At 45.7% G+C, this 18,454-nt stretch overlaps 1 protein-coding gene across 2 annotated transcripts in view; it reads left to right on the plus strand.

Annotated features, from left to right (window-relative positions):
* Positions 1-18,454, plus strand: part of LPCAT4 (lysophosphatidylcholine acyltransferase 4) — a 592,186-nt gene that overhangs the window by 368,834 nt on the left and 204,898 nt on the right. The gene's annotated exons all lie outside the window — the stretch shown is intronic.

Consider the following 18,454-nt stretch of genomic DNA (forward strand, 5'->3'; position numbering starts at 1 on the left):
CGCTGGCTCTTGCGCTTTGTTTTAATAGGCCCCCGGGTGGGCCAGGTCCTGGGGGCAATGTGCAAAATATATGTGGGGACCTCCACCTCCCCGGGGCTTCAATTTAAATGAATAAGTGTGGGGGATCCTGCCCACTCGAACACTGCCAGAGGACCGTAACCTCCCTGGGGCACTAATTATGCTAATGCGGCGGTCCATTGCGGACCCCCGGCGACCCCCACCCCGCGGGGCTATGTAAATGTTGAGAGGGGGCCATGTGGCCCCCCTCCTGGAGCACTAGATGGCCCTGGGGACCGCCACCCCCCAGGGTGGCTCCAGCAATGTCCCAGGGTGCCTACCTCCGGGACATTGCAGTTTGCAGTGACAGGGCGGGAGCAAATAGTGCTTTGGCCACCAAAGGAAACCTGCTCTCGCTCCCACTAAGCAAAACAGATTGCTTTTGGACAAGGGGAGCTGCATGTCAGCAGCTCCCCTTGTCCAAAAGCAATGCCAGCTCCCACAGGAGGCGGGGAACCGGCAGGGATCGCGGGAGCATTGGGGCTCCCTCCGCTGTCCCCATTGTTGAGGCCAGGCCCTGGGGGATGGGGTTCCTGGGGCCGGAAGTGGCCCGGCAAGTGGCCCCCCTCTAAAATTAAAAATTAATGTTCGCCAGGCCCGGGGAAAAAAAATTAGGTCAGGCCCCGGGGAATAGGGTCCCCGGTGCCAATAGTGGCCGCGTGGCCCCTGCCCATTTTTCTTTTTTTTTTTAATGGATCAGGGCCCACAAAATATTAAGAGAAGGGAGGGCCAAACAGCCGCCTTCTAACAAAAAAACAAAAAAAAGTAAAGCTTGCGTCTTGCCGAATGCCCCGCCCTCTCCCTGCACCCCTCTGCAAACGCGCCTCTTGGTACTTTCTCATTTGGGGGATTAAGTACCCTTGAGTCTCGAGAGGCCCTGGGAGCAACTAGCACACCAGGTACCTCCAGTAAGCCCCACACAGTGGGATGGCTTACAGGTGGTCTGAGGCCAATCCCCTTCTTCCACCACTTTGCAAACGCGCCTCTTGTAAAAAGGGGGCATGGCCTTGGACCACTCTCAGCAATCCAGCTGTGTGGGGTTTACTGGAGGTATGCGGTGGGCGAGTTGGCCCCAGGGAGACTCAGGATTCAAGGGGACTTAATCCACCAACCCAGAACACGCCAGGAGGCGCGTTTGCAGAGTTGGGGAGAAAGGGAGCATGGTCTGTGTCCACCTGTCAGCTATCCCACTATCTGGGGCATAGTGGAGGTATCAGGCAGGCTTGTTGGCCCCTAAGGATTCCCAGCAGCAAAGGGGACTTTATCCCCATACAAGAGTGTGCCAGGTAATGCATTTGCAGAGTGGTGGAGAAAGGGGGCGTGGCCTGCTATGAGAACTTGGCAATCCCACTGTGTAGGACTTACTGGAGGCAATAAGAGGGGTAGTTGGCGCCCCAGGTTGAACTTTGGGGCCAACTAACCCTCCTGTTACCTCCAGTAAGTCCCACGCAGTAGGATTGCTAAGAGGTCTTCAGAGGCCACGCTCGCCTTTCTCCACCACTCTGCAAACGAGCCTCCAGGCACAGTTCTGGTTGGGGGATGAAGTCCACTTTACTGCTGAGGGACTTTAGCGACCAAGTAGTCCTCCTGTAAGTCCTACGCAGCGGAATTCCTGAGCGCTGGTCAGAGGCTTAGGCCCCTTTTTTGCACCACTCTGCAAACGCGACTTCTACCTTATAGTTAGAAATTAACATTTAAAAAACCTTGGAAATTCACTGACAAACCATAGGTTTCAGGGATGTTATAGTTAGAAATTAGCATTTAAAAAACCTTAGAAATTCACTGACAAACCATAGGTTTCAGGGACTTTATGGTTAGTAATTAGCATATAGAAAACCTTGGACATTCACTGAAAAAAACACAGACTTCAGGGACGTTATAGTTAGTTGAGCTAACTATAACTAGCTCCCCCCGCAATGCACTGCTGATGATGTCCCTTATTACATCACTCATGACATGGTCAGTGACATCACTCATGACATCTCAAATGACATTACTGATGACATCATCCACTTAATATCTGATGCACCTCATCACACCCTAATATAACCTTTCATACACCTACTCTAAAATAGACTACCATTCTCGAAACCATCGTCGCACCAATACCAGTGAGTACATACCCACCGACTGATTCACAGGTCTACACACACATCCATACAGTCACTCATACACTGTCACTCATCAATACAGCCATATATGTATATATATTTATATACTCGTACAACTATACAAATGCTCACACACCTAGTCAGTCTCCCAAAGGATCAATCACACTGTGATTTACTCATTATACAGTTATACACACACCACCTCACTTATTCATACAGATACTAACACATACCTACTCTCTTCTACAATCACTGGCACACACACACACACACTCATCCATACAGCCACTCTCCCAATCACTCACTCTCACATATAGTCACTTATATACTCCAACACTCACATATACTCCAGAAGTTTTTCCCACTTCAAAACTGGCAGCAGGTATAACAATTTAATATTCAGGCCCCACTCTATAGTAGACTCCTGGATTGTGGATACCATAGAAGGACTGCCCTGCTGCCAGAGAACTACCCTGGTGCTTGAGGCCTGACCTGCTTTATGAAAAGGAAGACTGGATCTGTTCCCTTCATCCCTGGCAGTGACTCCCAGGGTCAGCTGGCTAACCTCCTGTTCTGAGCTACAGTGACACAACAAGCTTCAGAGGCCATCCTGCAACTGGACCTCCCTGAGCTCTGCTTGCCTCTGCTTGTGTGATTCCCTGATTCCCCAAGAGGCATCTCCACTGATCCTGGGCCCTTTGTTGGTATTAGAGTGCACCGCTTTGAAGGAGACATCCTGAAGTTTTGGGCTCTTTCACAAACACAAATGGTCCTGTGCGCACCGAGATCTCACCATCCACAGTGGATGCAAGTGCACAGCTCCCGTGGACTCAACTCTTTGCGCTACAGCAACTGTCAGTAACAAACAGCAAGACAAGATCTGCACTACGAGAGTCCGCATTGACAGCCCGTGGTGACTGCCCACGTGAAGCTCCAGCAATTACCTTCCATGATGCCCAAAAGGATCTTTGCACTACAGCAACTACCGTCCACAATACCCGGCCTGCTCTCTGTGCTACATTGACCACCATCAGCTACGTGCTCCTCGCAGCCTTCTCCATTGCAAACTGGACTCTTTGTGCCAGACTTGGAGATGGTAACCTTTTTCAGCGTCACTGAATCTGGCCTGTGCTCCATTGCAGTTGGCTTGGACTTGTGACGTTCCCCCGGTCTAGTACAACCAGATAAATTCGAGTGGCGCTTTGTGCTTTTGGGTGCTTTACTTAATTACAACTTTGAAATTGCATATCTAATTGCTGATTTGTCGTTTTGGGGTCAATCAATTTATTGATTTTACTTTTTTTCTAAATTAATGTGGGATTTTTTTGTTTGTTTTCACCTTATTACTGTTTAAGTGCTGCATAAATACTTTACACATTGCCTCTAAATTAAGGCTTACTGCTTTTGTGCAAAGCTACCAGAGGGTTAAGCACTGGTTAATTTATAGACTTTTTGTGGTTCACCATGAAAGATTGTGGTTGTTGCTGGAAGGGTTTTCACCCCCTCAATCCGATTTCTCACAGGGGTGGAAAATTATTTAGGGTCTTTGGGTCTAAATTGTGGAATAATTTTGACCTCCGTTTCAGATTGTTTTTTGAGGAAAAGTCTGAAGACTTGTTTGTTAAATCAAGAGTTATAGACTTTTTTTATAGCTTAATGTGCCCCAGTTTCTTAGTTCCAAGAGATTTGTTGGAGTGTACGTGTGCGCTTTATGAATATACATTTATGTAGGTAGGTATATTTGAACCTGTCACTACAAGGTCAAGCATAGATTTGTGGTATACATGCTTTTGTCCACTTAATAACCATTACCAGCCTATTGCTAGAATATAAATACAAAGAGAATTGCATTGTAATGATCAGACATACCATTGCATTTGCTTTGGCATAGCATGTTTCCTATGAAAGATATATAGTTATCAAGGACCCCCTGATTACATAGAGTTTGTGATTCCTACGTCCGGGATAGATAAACAGTGGACAAAAAACAACCTAGGCAATCATAACTAGAACTTAATGTTACAAAAGAAGTATTAAAGGAAAGAGAGCTACCAATGAATTCAGATTCTAATATTTATTAAAATATAGATTAAAAGAGACAATAATTTCATATACATGAAAAAATCATAACCAGATCAATTAATCACCATACATAAACTAAATACAACATATTGTTATTGTTATTGTTAATTTTGATTTATAGCGCGCCCAATCACCTGCAGGCCTCTAGGCGCTTGGAAATCGATGTCATTACAATAACTTGGTTCACTCCTGAGAGAGATGCAGCTACAGGACTACACTGTGATCAAGGCTCTTCTAAACAGCAGGGTTTTCAGAGATTTCCTGAACCGCAGGAGATTCATCTCCCTGCGTAGCCCCTCAGGCAGCTTGTTCCATAATTGGGGGGCCAGGACAGAGAAGGCTCTCCCTCCCTTAGTCACTAATTTGTAGCGGGGGCAGACCAGTAACTGAGCGTCTGATGATCTGAGTGTTCTTGTCGGGTTGTACACTTCCAGGCGGGCTTTGATATAGGCCGGCGCATGGCCGTAGATCGCCTTATGCGCTATACAGAGGCTCTTGAATTCAACCCTCTCCTTAACAGGGAGCCAGTGAAGGTTTTGGAGAAGAGGGGAGGCCTTTGTTCGTCTGGGCACTCTGAAGATTAGCCGTGCGGCGTCGTTCATTACGACCTGGAGTCTGTTTGTCGACATTTTTGGGAGGCCAAGGTACAGGGCATTCCCATAATCGATCCGGGAGATGACAGTTGCTGCTACAATTGAACACATCATCGAATGAGAAAGGAAGGGAGCTATCTTTCTCAATTGTCTGATGATGTTCGTACAAGTTCCAACAACAGCGGAAACTTGACTGCACATTGACAGGTCACAATCTAATTTAATCCCCAGACTCTTTACGTTGGCACTAGGCTTTGGGGCTGATCCAAGCTCAGCAGGCCAATACAGATCACTCCACGGTGAGGTGGTAGATGGAATTACCAATACCTCGGTCTTATCCGGGTTGATCTTTAGTAGGTTTTTTGTCATCCAACCTACGGTGTACCTCAGGATATTTTGAGCTTGGGTTTGTGCTGTCCCTGTGTTATCGATACTCAGCACTAGCTGAGTATCGTCAGCATAGTTGTAGACTCTGCAGCCCAACTCAGCCAGGGATGCAATCAAAGGCTGCAGGTAAAGATTGAACAGAAGTGGGGACAGTGCGGAGCCCTGTGGGACTCCGCACTCTAAGAGACCCACTTCAGATATTGACTCCCCAAGTTGTATCCTCTGAGTCCTTCCCAAAAGGAAGGATCGCAGCCACTTGAGGGCCAAGCCTTTGATCCCAAAGGCCTCCAGCCTTCCCAGGAGCAGGTCATGGCTGACGGTATCGAACGCCGCTGACAGATCTAGTAAGATCAGGGCGCTCGGCCTTTTGCCGTCAGCCATGCCTCTCAATTCGTCCAACATACAAAATTGACTTATCATAAAAATAATTCATGTATAAGAAGTGGCAAAATAATTCTCGACGCGCGTTTCGGCGACCAGCGCCTTCTTCTGGAGGAGCCACGTGTTTTATAAAAAGACGAAATGTTTAAAATAGGAGCATAAATGTCTCAAAGTATTTCTTTCTTCTTCGTATTCTGATTAGAAAATATCCAAATGTTGGGCTGTTTATCAGGTCTCAGAACCTGGTGTGGCGTCCGATTTTTATACCACGTTACTATGTAAGTCTTTGATTTCTGTTTGAGATAGACCCGGGTCCTGGCGTGGCGTCCGATTTTTACACCACGTTACTATGTAAATCTGTGTTTTTGTTTGAGATAAAACCGGGTCTGTTACAACAAATGAAATTGGGCTTGGCCTTCTCACCGTCTGTGCTACCAGTAATCTAATAGTTGTCTACGTGGGTGTAAATGTACCCTTCGCGCCGTGAAAGTTCCTCCTAATATGGGGAAATTCCTTCTGTTTAAGTTCCTCCTAGCAATGTTGTGAGGAGCTTTAATGATCCGACGGCGAGAGGCGTGGTTCCAGAGGCTACATCCGATAAATGAAATGCCATTTCGTTTATCGGATGTAGCCTCTGGAACCACGCCTCTCGCCGTCGGATCGTTAAAGCTCCTCACAACATTGCTAGGAGGAACTTAAACAGAAGGAATTTCCCTATATCAGGGGGAACTTTCACGGCACGAAGGGTACATTTACACCCACGTAGCCAACTATTAGATTACCGGTAGCACAGACGGCGAGAAGGCCAAGCCCAAACTGGTCGCCTGACTTTCTTGATTCCCTGGGACTGACTGACGTGGAGGGTGCTGCACCCCACCGATATTCAACACACATTCTTCTCGGGAGCCCACAGAAGCCTCTCCCGCATCGACTATGTGCTCACCCCTGCTACACAAATAACTTACATCCGGGAGGTGACACCTTGCCAGGGGCATATCGGACCACTCCCCCCAATGGGTGATAATAGTGTCGAGAGACTCACAGGGTATGATGGCGGCAGAAGCCTCCAAGACATTAAAAATACTACTGGGCTGCCCATCTCACCTCCGTCAACCAGGCCACTTACCGCAGCCTGCACGATCCAGGCTGTGCCATGGACAGATGCCTCCTGCCGGGTGGAAACTATAACAAAGCACTATACTCCTCCCCCAAAAAGATTCCACTAACTGGCCCAACTAAACATAAGGTACAGATCTGGCATGATGTCCAGAATAGTCTAGGATGGAGTGGTAAGTTAACCCTGGCCACCCCATTGTGGGACTCTGAACGACTAGGACACCTGAGGACCTCCATGGGTTTTGATAGATGGGATCTTATTGGCATATCACGTATAGGTGATCTCTGGTCCAAAGGGGAGGTGGTAGAATTTCAGACTCTACAACAGCAATACGAATTGGTAGATACAGAATCCTTCCGATACTTGCAGACCTGCATGCCCTATATGCGGCTATACCAAAAGGCACCTGGCTCCCCACTAGAAGATAGACTCCTTGATGGCTACCTATTGCAAAAAGTGATTTGCCTCACATAGAAGTAACTGATTCATAATACCTCTGACCCCCTTGAGAAACTCAAGGACAACTGGGCAACCGACGGCCTTGAGATAGAACTGGACGAGTGGCAGGAGGCGGTGGCATGCCCCCGAGAAGTGAGTATCTCCGCCCGAATGAGACTTTTCCAACTCAAAATCCTCCATAGGATCTATGTTACGGGGCCAAAACTATTACGCATGGGGAGGGGAGGGTGAATGGCATAGACGTGTGGGCAGGAAGGTATATTCATGCACATTATCTTGGAGTGTGACCACATTCAGCGGTTCTGACAAGCGATGCACCGAACCTTCAGGGCAGTTCTAACCAAAGACATACACCCTGAAGCGAAACTCTGCCTCCTTAATATATGGGAGCCTACTGTCCACAACACCTCCTAGAAAACCTGGGTGACACTGGGTCTTACTGCGGCAAAAAAGGAAAATTGCACAAAAATGGGGGTCAGAAATACCACCTATACTGTTAAACTGGAAAAAGAACCTTGATTGGTGTATGTTTAGGGAAAAAAATGTATATATTGCACGAGGATGTCCCAAAAAAATGGTCCTCAATCTGGGGTAAATGGAATAAATATAGAGGAGATATCTGTGAAGCGCCTATGATACCAGTAGATGACGATGCATTATCCCCTTGATTCTGTGCCATGAAACTGTTTAACAGAAATAGTAAAAACGTATGTACTTTTGCAAGTGATAGAAGCTCTGTATTTCTCTAATGCTGTGCCGATGTCTCGCTATTTCTTTAATAAAAAGAATTTAAAAGAAAAATACATGCACACAAGGGTTAGAGGCTGCCTGGCACACCCCTGATTTCAAGCACATAAACCATGCTGGCTGATTATTGTGTGTTGTAATGTAATGCTGTTTTACTGTAATAATTCAGCGATAATGTTATGACATTTAGGTCCTCACAACAGGAAATTGTGCATCCATTTTAAGTTACTGTTGGGATCTACTGAGTGATATAATGCATTCTCCCCATTGATGATCTCTGCCTTGCTGCTCAGCCAGTGTGAGAGGTCATTAGAATGCGGAGTGTATTTGTGCTTGGATAAGAATCAGTTAGAGTGCATGGGCTGAGCAGCAAGGAGGCACATTGGAACCTACCATCTTCCTGTTACAGAATATATAACTTGAAGAATAAACTTGCATCCTTTTTCTACATGAACACTGGCGACGAGGATGTAAGCCTAGGGGTTAATGGTGTTGGGGTAATTCTATTCTCATTCTGCTGCCTGTGTTTCAGTAAGAGGTGAGGGTCTATGGGTTGGAAGATACCGTGTGTGTGTGTGTGTGTGTGTGTGTGTGTGTGTGTGTGTGTGTGTGTGTGTGTGTGGGTGGGTGGGTGGGTGGGTGTACGTGTGTGTGTGTGTGTACTTTGTGCTTAGATGCCCGGTGAGTGTGGCTATTTTTTAAGGGTTTAGAGATACCTTGTGTGGAGATTCTATGTCCTTGGGGGAGTGTGTAAGGGTTTAAGGATACCATGTGGAGATTCCCTGCCTGTGGGGGAGTGTGTAAGGGTTGAAAGATGCCCATTGTCAAGATTCACAGGGCATGTGCATTGCACCCTTATGTTAGTGTCCTTCCTAGTGGGGTTAGGGCGTGTTGTATGAACATGTTGCTAAGTTTCCATGAGGGATGAGCAGAGGGTTTTCGGGGTTCCTGAATTAGCCTTGTCTGTTTACTGTGTTGTGATGGTATTGATGAATTTGCTGGACATGTTCCTTGGGTGTTTTTAGGGCTTGGGCCTACGTCACACTGCGTAGCAGTGTGGGCAGAGCCCAAGAGTCCTGTAGTTAGCATCCCTGAAAAGCTGCCTAAAAGATTCCTGGCTGCTCGTGATTTTTCATCCTTTTTGCCAGCTGCATGGCAATTGGGCCTCGCATGCGTTTTTTTTTTTTGAAGAGAGCACGCAATAGGCCATAGGCGGTAGAGTAGCTCCGCCTATTGCATATTGTGTGCGGTAACGCGCACGAGAAGGCCATATATCTTCAATTATCTCGGCTTCACGGCCGAGCTAATTGAAAACATATGCCTGCAGTGGCGCGCGCGCGCAAGGCTGAGGTATTTTTTTTTTCCGTGCTTTTTTGGACGAAGTTTAACTGCATTCCGATTGAGGCATGTAACTGTAATAGTGATTGAAATTTGCTTTTGCTTGTTCTATCTTGCCTCCATAGGATGTTCTATTAGCTCTGTAAGGGGGATATGCGTTGTAATCTACTGTCTGGTATAATGCATTCTCTCCATTGATGTTCTCTGCCTTGCTGCTCAGCCAGCGTGTGGGGTCATTAAAATGCGGAGGTATCTGTGCTTGGATAAGAGTCCATTGGAGTGCATGGGCTGAACAGCAAGGAGGCTGATCCTGGTTGGGCATGAGAATAGAACCTACCTGTAACTGAAGATATAAATTAGGAATATACTTGCGTCCTTTTTAGGTCGAGTCTAGAGCCAGTTGCTCTTCGAGACTTGTGGTGAAGTAGCGAATAGATGCCCCTCCCACTCCCCGCACCTATTTGCCATTTGCTTGTGTAATTGTCCAAAATGCTGGCTTCTGATTCAAAAAATGTTATGTTAGTCCCTCCTTAGTACCGCCTTCTTTTCATTTGTCACCTCCTATGGAGGCTGGGCCCATTACTTTGGTTGTTACACGGTACGTGTTATTTAGACTGTGAGGACTATTTTCTTTATTCACTTTCTTTTGCTGCAGACACAACCTACTTTGGTGCCTTGTTTACACCCCCTCCTGTTGTCGTGCCTTGTTTACTCCCCCCCCCCTTCCGTTGTCCGTGCCTTCTCCCTCCCTGTCCCCCCAATCGACCCCCACCTGCTGCCCGTGCCTTCTCCCACCTAGTCCCCAGCCGCCCGTTGTCCTTGATGCCTTGCATTTGCAAAGCAATAGGTCTCGCATTTGAGAGTTTGAGCAATTGGCATTGTAAATGACAATGTTTTTTATTTGTTTTGTTTTTTGAAAAACGTAAATAAAACGCATTGTCATTGATGCCAATAACTAAAACCCGCGTTAATGTGAGACCTAGTGCATTGCAAATGCTTGTGCTACATGACCTTACTACTTGGCATATTTCGTTTTAACAGTTAATTTCCATAAGACACGCCATCAACCATCTTCCTCAACCACGCCGACCGTAGCTCCGACACCTAAGCACACAACGCCAAAGGCTGGCAGCGGTTCATCGATGCCGAAACCGTACTTGGAGCCGACTAAAAGAAACGCCTAAAGCTCAAGAACACGCTTTGGAACCAAAAAAACACCCGGAACCGAAGAAATAGGTTCCGTTAAGGACATTTCAAAAGGGCACACTTCTAAACCAAAACCAGCTACCAACTCGGTGCCGAAAAAAACTATGCAGCCCAAATCCTCGACGCCAAAAGATTTGCCCTATTCAGAGGAACTTTTCACACCTAATCCTAGCCAAAAAACTCTTGTAAAGGATCCTAAGACTGGTCAGCTCTAAGAAGAGACCCTTGAGGAGCCAGCACCACCTCCTCCTGCAAAGAAGAGAGAATTGCAGCCTCTCCATTAAGGGTCCCTTCTCCACCACCTCCCCATATTGTTCCGTCTCCCACACCTCCTCCACCTCACCATTCACCGACACCATCCCCTAATCCAGACCATGATGCAGACCTAGACTCTGATGACTAAGGTGGGGGTGCACATGGCCCAGCAGGGACCAATAGTCCCCCTCAGTCACCTAATCCATGGGATGATTACGACACCCCTGACATGCCTTATGTCCCACAAGACAATATATACCCTTCTAGACCTGCCCCACCAGCGGACACTATAGGTTTTAACCTACTAGTCCAAAGACCTGCCCAATATCATGGGGTGGACTTACACACTGATGGAGTGGAGGAAGATTTCCTACTAGACACTTTTGATAACACACAAAGGTCTATTACCATTTTTCCAATGCTTAAGGGTGTCATCAAGCACGCAACAGACGTTTTTAAGGATCCTGTCAGGGCTAGGGTCCTTAAACCTCGCACTGAGAAAAAATATAAAGCTGTCCCTACAGATCCAGCCTATATTAAAGGTCCAGCACCATTAGACTCTTTAGTAGTGTCTAATGCACCTAAACGTGCTAATTCTCAGACATCAGGTGAGGCCTCGCCACCAGACAAAGAATCTAAGCTACTTGACACCTCCGGCAAAAGAACAACGTCAAAAGCAGCTAATATCTGGCGCATTTCCAATACCCAAGCGTTTCTGGCCAGATATGACAGAGCACATTATGATGAACTAGAGTCCATAATGCAGCATCTTCCAGACAAATACAAAAATAGGGCCATTGAACTTATACAGGAAGGTAAAAATATTACTAATACTTCCATTTGTTGTGCCCTAGATGCTGCAGATACCGCCTCAAGGGCAATCAATACCAGCACCCTACTATGTAGACATGCTTGGCTACGTATTTCAGGTTTTAAACCTGAGGTACAAAACTCCATCCTTAATCAGCCATTCGATGAGACATATTTATTTGGCCCAAATGTTGACGTGTCTTTAGAAAAGATGAAAAAAAGACACCGATACAGCAAAATCTATGGGAGCCTTGCAGCAGCAAGCTCCCAGACATTCTTTTTGTCGCTCATCATACAGAAACAACACTAGAGGCTACTCCAAGGAAAGTCACTCCACTTCTTACAAGACCCCTAGCCAATTCACATTCACTAAGGGCTACCAGAGAGGGGTTTACAGGGGTAACAGCAACAAAGGCAGAGGCAAAACCAACAACTCCCGCTCTACCCCTACCCAATGACTTCCCCCCTTTCTCCCCAACATTCCACTCCTGTGGGGGGAAGACTGCAACAATTCTTTCCTGCCTGGATCAACATCACATCAGACAGGTGGGTGCGACAAATTATTCAGTCAGGTTACTGTCTAGAACTAACATCTACACCCCCAAACAGACCACCCAAACAGCGTCCAATGTCACAAGAACATATATCAGACCCTCCAGAGTTTCGCGATTTCGCGATTCACGAAAAAATCGCGAAATCGGCCGTTTAGCGCGATGGCCGCGATAATTACAATCATCACCGCGATATTTGCTAGAAAGTGTCTGCAACACAAACAAAGCCCGTTAATTGGCTGTGCGTGCACACGTCACTACGTGATCCCGGCCAGCCGTCCAATACCTGCTTCCTCCTGTTGTCACGTCCTCTCTGCTCTTGAGTTCCAGCGCTTGTATCCCTGATCCTCTGCAGGCGGGCCTGTATGTCCATATAAGCGTGCTGAGGCCAGGCTTCATTAATGAAATACCGGAAACATCCGGAAATACCGCGCTGCATGGCTGGCTTTGACACGCATGCAGAAGAAGGCACGAGCGCCCGGACCAGCTGGGTCCACATGTCTCTTCTGCCATTGAACAGGCCTTCTCCAGCCTCCTAGGTGCTCTGTGGAAGCGCAGGGTCATTAATCACCGGATATAGGCCCGGCGCTTGGCGGAGCTTCCATTCCACATTCGGGTCTGTAAAATGACGTGTCAGGGGAGACTGTAAAAGTTTAGCGTCCGCAGTGAGGTCAAATCCTTCATCTCACCTGCTTTTGGAAGGAGCGCTTTCTTACCGGTGGTCACAGAGGAATGCAAGACACCTCATTCTATGAATGAATGACGTTTTTGTAGGATTAAGTTTCCAGCCGTGGCTCCGGGCACTAAATCAGCAATCACATGGGAGCACTAAAACATGTATTTGGCCGTTTTATCTGTTGTAGTACGAGTTGGTGTGCGGCAGTGTCTCTCCTCTTCTGTTAAAATAAACTATGTTTTTAACACGTACTCAGAGGTAGGTGAGAGAAGCAAAAAGGATTCATCCTCTTTGTCCTGGATCAAAATACAATATATTTAAAACATTTCAAGAACATACTTGTTTCCCCTTCAACCTAGGACGAGACACCTGCCACTGACTACAGTTGTCAGTTATACTACATAAATATACCTTCAGTTATACGTTTTTCCAGATTTACCAGTGCTGCATCAGTCATTCATATTTCTTTCCAAAGGACCTGGATAGGTAAACATCTCGCTTTGCCAAATCCTCTTGTCTGTGTCCCACTGGCACCACACTCATTGAGCCAATCACATAATCCCACATCATGAGGCAATTCTTTTTTTGGTTGCTGTTGGGGTTACCAATCGTACAGACCCATTTCATGTTAAGTGTCAGAATCTTTTTAACAATGGACATTTTCATTTTGATACTAGCAAGCACTCGTCATATATGCCATCAACGCAGCCATGCTTTGTTGTAACTAACTTCGCCAGACTGTACAACAGACTTCAAGCTCAGGGATATATAATAAAATAAGGCAGAGGATTATTATGCCTGCTACAAAGTACGTGAATCAGGTTACAAAGGCAGTAGGCTAGAGTCCTTCCATTTCTGGTACTTTGCTGCAGTTTCAAGATATTCTTAGAGTTTCGAATTGCTCAAATTGGGGTAATTTCTGTTATTTATCTGTTTCCCTAACTTCATTGCTTGATTTTGTTCAGGAGAAAGTGTCACTCATAGTCATTGAAAGTCACTCATATTTACAGTGAATTTATGAAAATGGCACACATAAGCAATCTGAAACCCTGGCAGTTATGTACCCTGCAGCAGCGCTTCCGAACTGCTGGGGATATTTTAAGGCCCCTTTTAGATGATTGGGTTTCAGAAAAGAGGATAGTTTTTTAAAATGCATTGCCTTGTCTTTGTCCACTCACAGAGTGGCACTTAAATTGCCACCCTTAATTAGCTGCATTACTTTTTAGTAAAGCGCTCTAGCAGCAAAGCAAGACTTCCTCTATAGGTCATATTTGTATTCACAATATATTTTCAATGTAAAAAAGGGTGATAGAAATTACTGTTTAAAATGGGCGGGTCTAGGAAGCAGTGGTGCCCCGGCAGGGGTGCATACATGAGTGCTAGAACAACCCAAGGAGAAATGGGGCCCCCTCTCACGAGGTGCAGAGTGGAGCTGTGCTTCCATAGAGCCGCAGACACTTTAAAGATGCCAGTTTTACAGTGGAATACCCTGTTAAATCAGTTTACATTGATTAAAGGCTGAAAAGGAATGATTACGAAAAAAATAAGGTGCCGCAATAATGCCGCTAAATTTCCACTTTAGTGCCGCTAAATTTCAAATATTGTGCCGCTAAATTTGCAAATCTATGCCGCTATATCCTGGGGGGTCTGATATATCACTGTTAAAGCAAGAAGTAGTATCTCTGCTACAAAAAAGTGCAATAGAACCAGTTCCTCTGCACCAACCAAACAAGGGGTTACTATATTTTCTAATCTCCAAAAAAACGGCTCTCTAAGGCCTATTCTAGACCTCGGACCGCTAAACATATACATACAGTCAGACCATTTTCACATGGTCACACTCCAACAAGTCCTTCCGCTCCTGTCACGAAACGACTTCCTTGCTACTTTAGATCTCAAGGATGCATACTTCCACATTCTCATTCACAAGGCTCACAGGAAGTGTCTCAGATTTGTGATAGACGGGCAACACTATCAATTCAAAGTACTCCCATTCGGAGTCACAACAGCACCAAGAGTATTCACCAAGTGCTTAGCAGTAGTGGCAGCGCATTTACGAAGACAGCACATCCATGTCTTCCCGTACATTGACGGCTGGCTCATAAAAGCCAGCTCATACAACCGATGCGTGGTACACACTCATGCCACGATACAACTGGTCCACAACTTGTGGTTCACAACAAACCACGCCAAGTCCCATCTACAACCATCCAAAGTACAACAGTACCTCGGTGCCACAATAAACACCTCAACAGCGCTAGCTTATCGCACTCCAGCAAGGATAGCCAGCATGCACACTCTTCTAACAAAGTTTCAGCTACAATACTCCCTTCCGTCACGAGGGTTCATGCAACTCATAGGGATGATGGCCTCTTGCATTTTCATAGTGCTCCATGCAAGACTTCAATTGTGTCCGCTACAAGAATGCTTATCACGTCAATGGAACCAGGCTCAAGGTCAATTAACAGACCTAGTGTTGGTAGACGGTCGGACTCATCGCTCTCTGCAGTGGTGGAACACCAAAAACATTACCAAGGGACGACCGGTCCTAGAGCCAGTACCTCAGATAATCTTGACTGCGGACGCATCGCTCTCCGGCTGGGGAGCCCACCTACTGCAACACACCATGCAAGGCAGGTGGACACCACAACAAAAGTTACTCCACATCAATCATCTGGAGTTACTAGCAATATTCCTAGCACTAAAAGCTTTCCAAAAGCAAGTATCAAACAAAGCTGTGTTAGTCTGCACAGACAACATGACAGCTATGCATTACATACAGAAGCAGGGAGGCACACACTCCCTGCAGCTCTCTCAACTAGCACAGGACATATGGCGGTGGGCTATACCTCAAAACATATTCCATCTATCCCAGCATGTTCCAGGAGTACAAAATACCATAGCGGATCTGTTAAAGTTGTGAAACGCAACAGACTCACGAGTGGGAACTTCATATACAAGTTCTTCAGTCATTCTTTCAGATGTGGGGACAACCTCACATAGACCTATTTGCCACCCACGAAAACGCCAAATGCCCAAGCTTCGCCGCCAGATATCAACACCCACTGTCCAAAGGCAATGCGATATGGATGAACTGGTCAAACAGATTTGCGTACGCTTTTCCACCTCCACCTCTACAACTCATGCCACTAGTAGTACGCAAACTACACCACCATCATCTTAGTTGCTCTAACGTGGACCAGACAGCCGTGGTACACCACACTACTACAACTGTCTGTAGTACCACACCAAAAATTGCACCTGTCTCCACACCTCTTAACACAGAACCGTGGAGAGATCAGACACCCTGACCCAGCTCAGCTCAACCTTACCATCTGGCCCCTGAAATCTTAGAATTTGGATATCTGAACCTTCCTCCAGACTGCATGAATGTCATTAAAGAAGCCAGACGTCCAACCACTAGGGCATGTTATGCAGCCAAGTGGAAACGATTTGTAATATATTGTGACAACAACAATATTGATCCTCTAGATGTGTCTATTCAACACATCATAGGATACTTACTACATCTCCAAAGATGCCTATACGTCTATTAGACTACATCTTGCTGCAATAGTTCATATCTGCATAACAGACAACATCTCTCTCTATTCAGAGTGCCTACCATTAAAGCCTTTCTGAAAGGCCTTAAAAGAATAATTTCTTCCAGAGTACCACATTCACCTGTGTGGAAATTAAATGTTGTTCTCACACGGTTAATGGGACCTCCCTTCGAACCAAATGTGAACTACAATTTTTAAATTGAAGGTTGCGTTCCTAGTAGCTATTACTTCTCTGTGGAGAGATAGAGAACTACAAGCACTAACCATTCAAGAACCCTTCTTGAAAATGCATCACAATAAGGTAGTTCTGCGTACTAATCCAAAATTCTTGCCCAAAGTCATTTCTCCCTTCCATCTCAATCAATCTGTGCAACTGCCCGTTTTCTTCTCGCAGCCACAGGCAGTAGCAGAAAAAACTCTTCATACCCTAGATGTCAAAAGATCATTGCTATACTACATAGAGAAGACACAACCCTTTCGTAAGACAAAACAACTTTTTGTGTCTTTCTCACCACCACACAAAGGTAATCCCATTTCAAAATCTGGGATAGCTAGATGGATTGTCAAATGCACACAGATTAGTTACCACAAAGCTAAATGTACGTTATCTGTTCCTCCTAAACCCCACTCTACAAGAAAAATAGGGGCTTCAATGGCGTTTTTAGGGAACATTCCCCTAGATGACATCTGCAAAGCAGCAACATGGTCTACACCGCACACATTCACAAAACACTATTGTGTAGATGTGCAAACCAAACAACAAGCTAATGTGGGCCAGGCTGTTCTCAAAACATTATTCCAAACTACTGCAACAGATAGGGGTGGTCGCTGCTAATAGTGGGTACTGCTATACAATCTATGCACAGTGTGCAATCTGCAGCTAATATGCTTCGAACAGAAAATGCTACCTACCAGTATGCATCTGTTCTTGGCATGTAGAGCTGCAGAGTTGCACAGGCCCACCCGCCTACCCTTGTCTGTTCCAGTATTATCTTAATTAGATACAAATTATATGGGCATCCTTCCTTTTTCTTGCAAAGCTCCATCATTTCCCTGTGGCGAAAAACAATCTGGGGATGGAGCCGATGCCCATGCGCAATGTGGTCAAAAGGAGGAGTCACCTATCTAGTGACTTCCAAAGAACTTTTCTGGACAACAACAAACTGCAAACATCTGGACCCAACACTAGGTGGCGATCTATGCACAGTGTGCAACTCTGCAGCTCTACATGCCAAGAACAGATGCACACTGGTAAGTAGCATTTTTCTTTATTGTCCTACTGTACATGCAGTTTTGGACGGTCTGTAGTCTTCAGTGCGCTGTGTTTTGTTCCTACATATTTTATCTTTCTTGCTTTCTTTTGTGGTTAGATTTGATGTGTATAACCACAATGACCAGATAAATCTGGACTAGGGGAACCAGAGGCACGGGGTACTGGTAGAGGGCAGCCTCCAAAATAAACAGTTTACCACAATGAACCGCTACCAGTAGGAATGTTACTAGTGTAAGTGAAGTGTTATTTTGTGAGTGCTAGCATCTCACAAAAAGTGAAGGACTGGTCTCACACACCACCTGGTGTCATGCTTCATCATTGACCAGTCCTCGCCCTCTAAAAACTTGGTTTGATAGAGGGCGGGCATACACCTGACGACAGGGGTGCTCTTCTAAACTAAGTGGGGGCCCAAAGAAAAATGTGCAGTGAATTAAAAATCCATTATGGGTGTCTACTTAATTTTAATAGTGTCGACATCCATATGGTAGTTTAAAATAAAGTGATTGGTGCCATGGGGATATTAGTGTCCCCCCACCGCTGTATGTGAGATCAACATGTTTCTGCCTGTAGGCCTAACTGGGTCCGCGGCATTCATCAGGATCATAAATTAAAGGGCTCTACTCTTACCAAATTTTAGTGAGAGCGTTCCACTTGGTGGGGTGATCAATACTCACACTCCACTGTCTGTAGTGATAGGTTTAAATGATTCTGAAAGACAAAAACAATTAGACCTCATCACACTCTTACTTACACTAGCGCACAAGATAACCAATAAAAACCAAAAATCACCCAATTTATAATGTGAATTATTATCGGTGCCATTAATGTACTAAAAGAAAATTTCTTAG

This window comes from Lissotriton vulgaris, chromosome 5 (genome assembly GCF_964263255.1).
Source record: "Lissotriton vulgaris chromosome 5, aLisVul1.2, whole genome shotgun sequence".
Taxonomy (NCBI): domain Eukaryota; kingdom Metazoa; phylum Chordata; class Amphibia; order Caudata; family Salamandridae; genus Lissotriton; species Lissotriton vulgaris.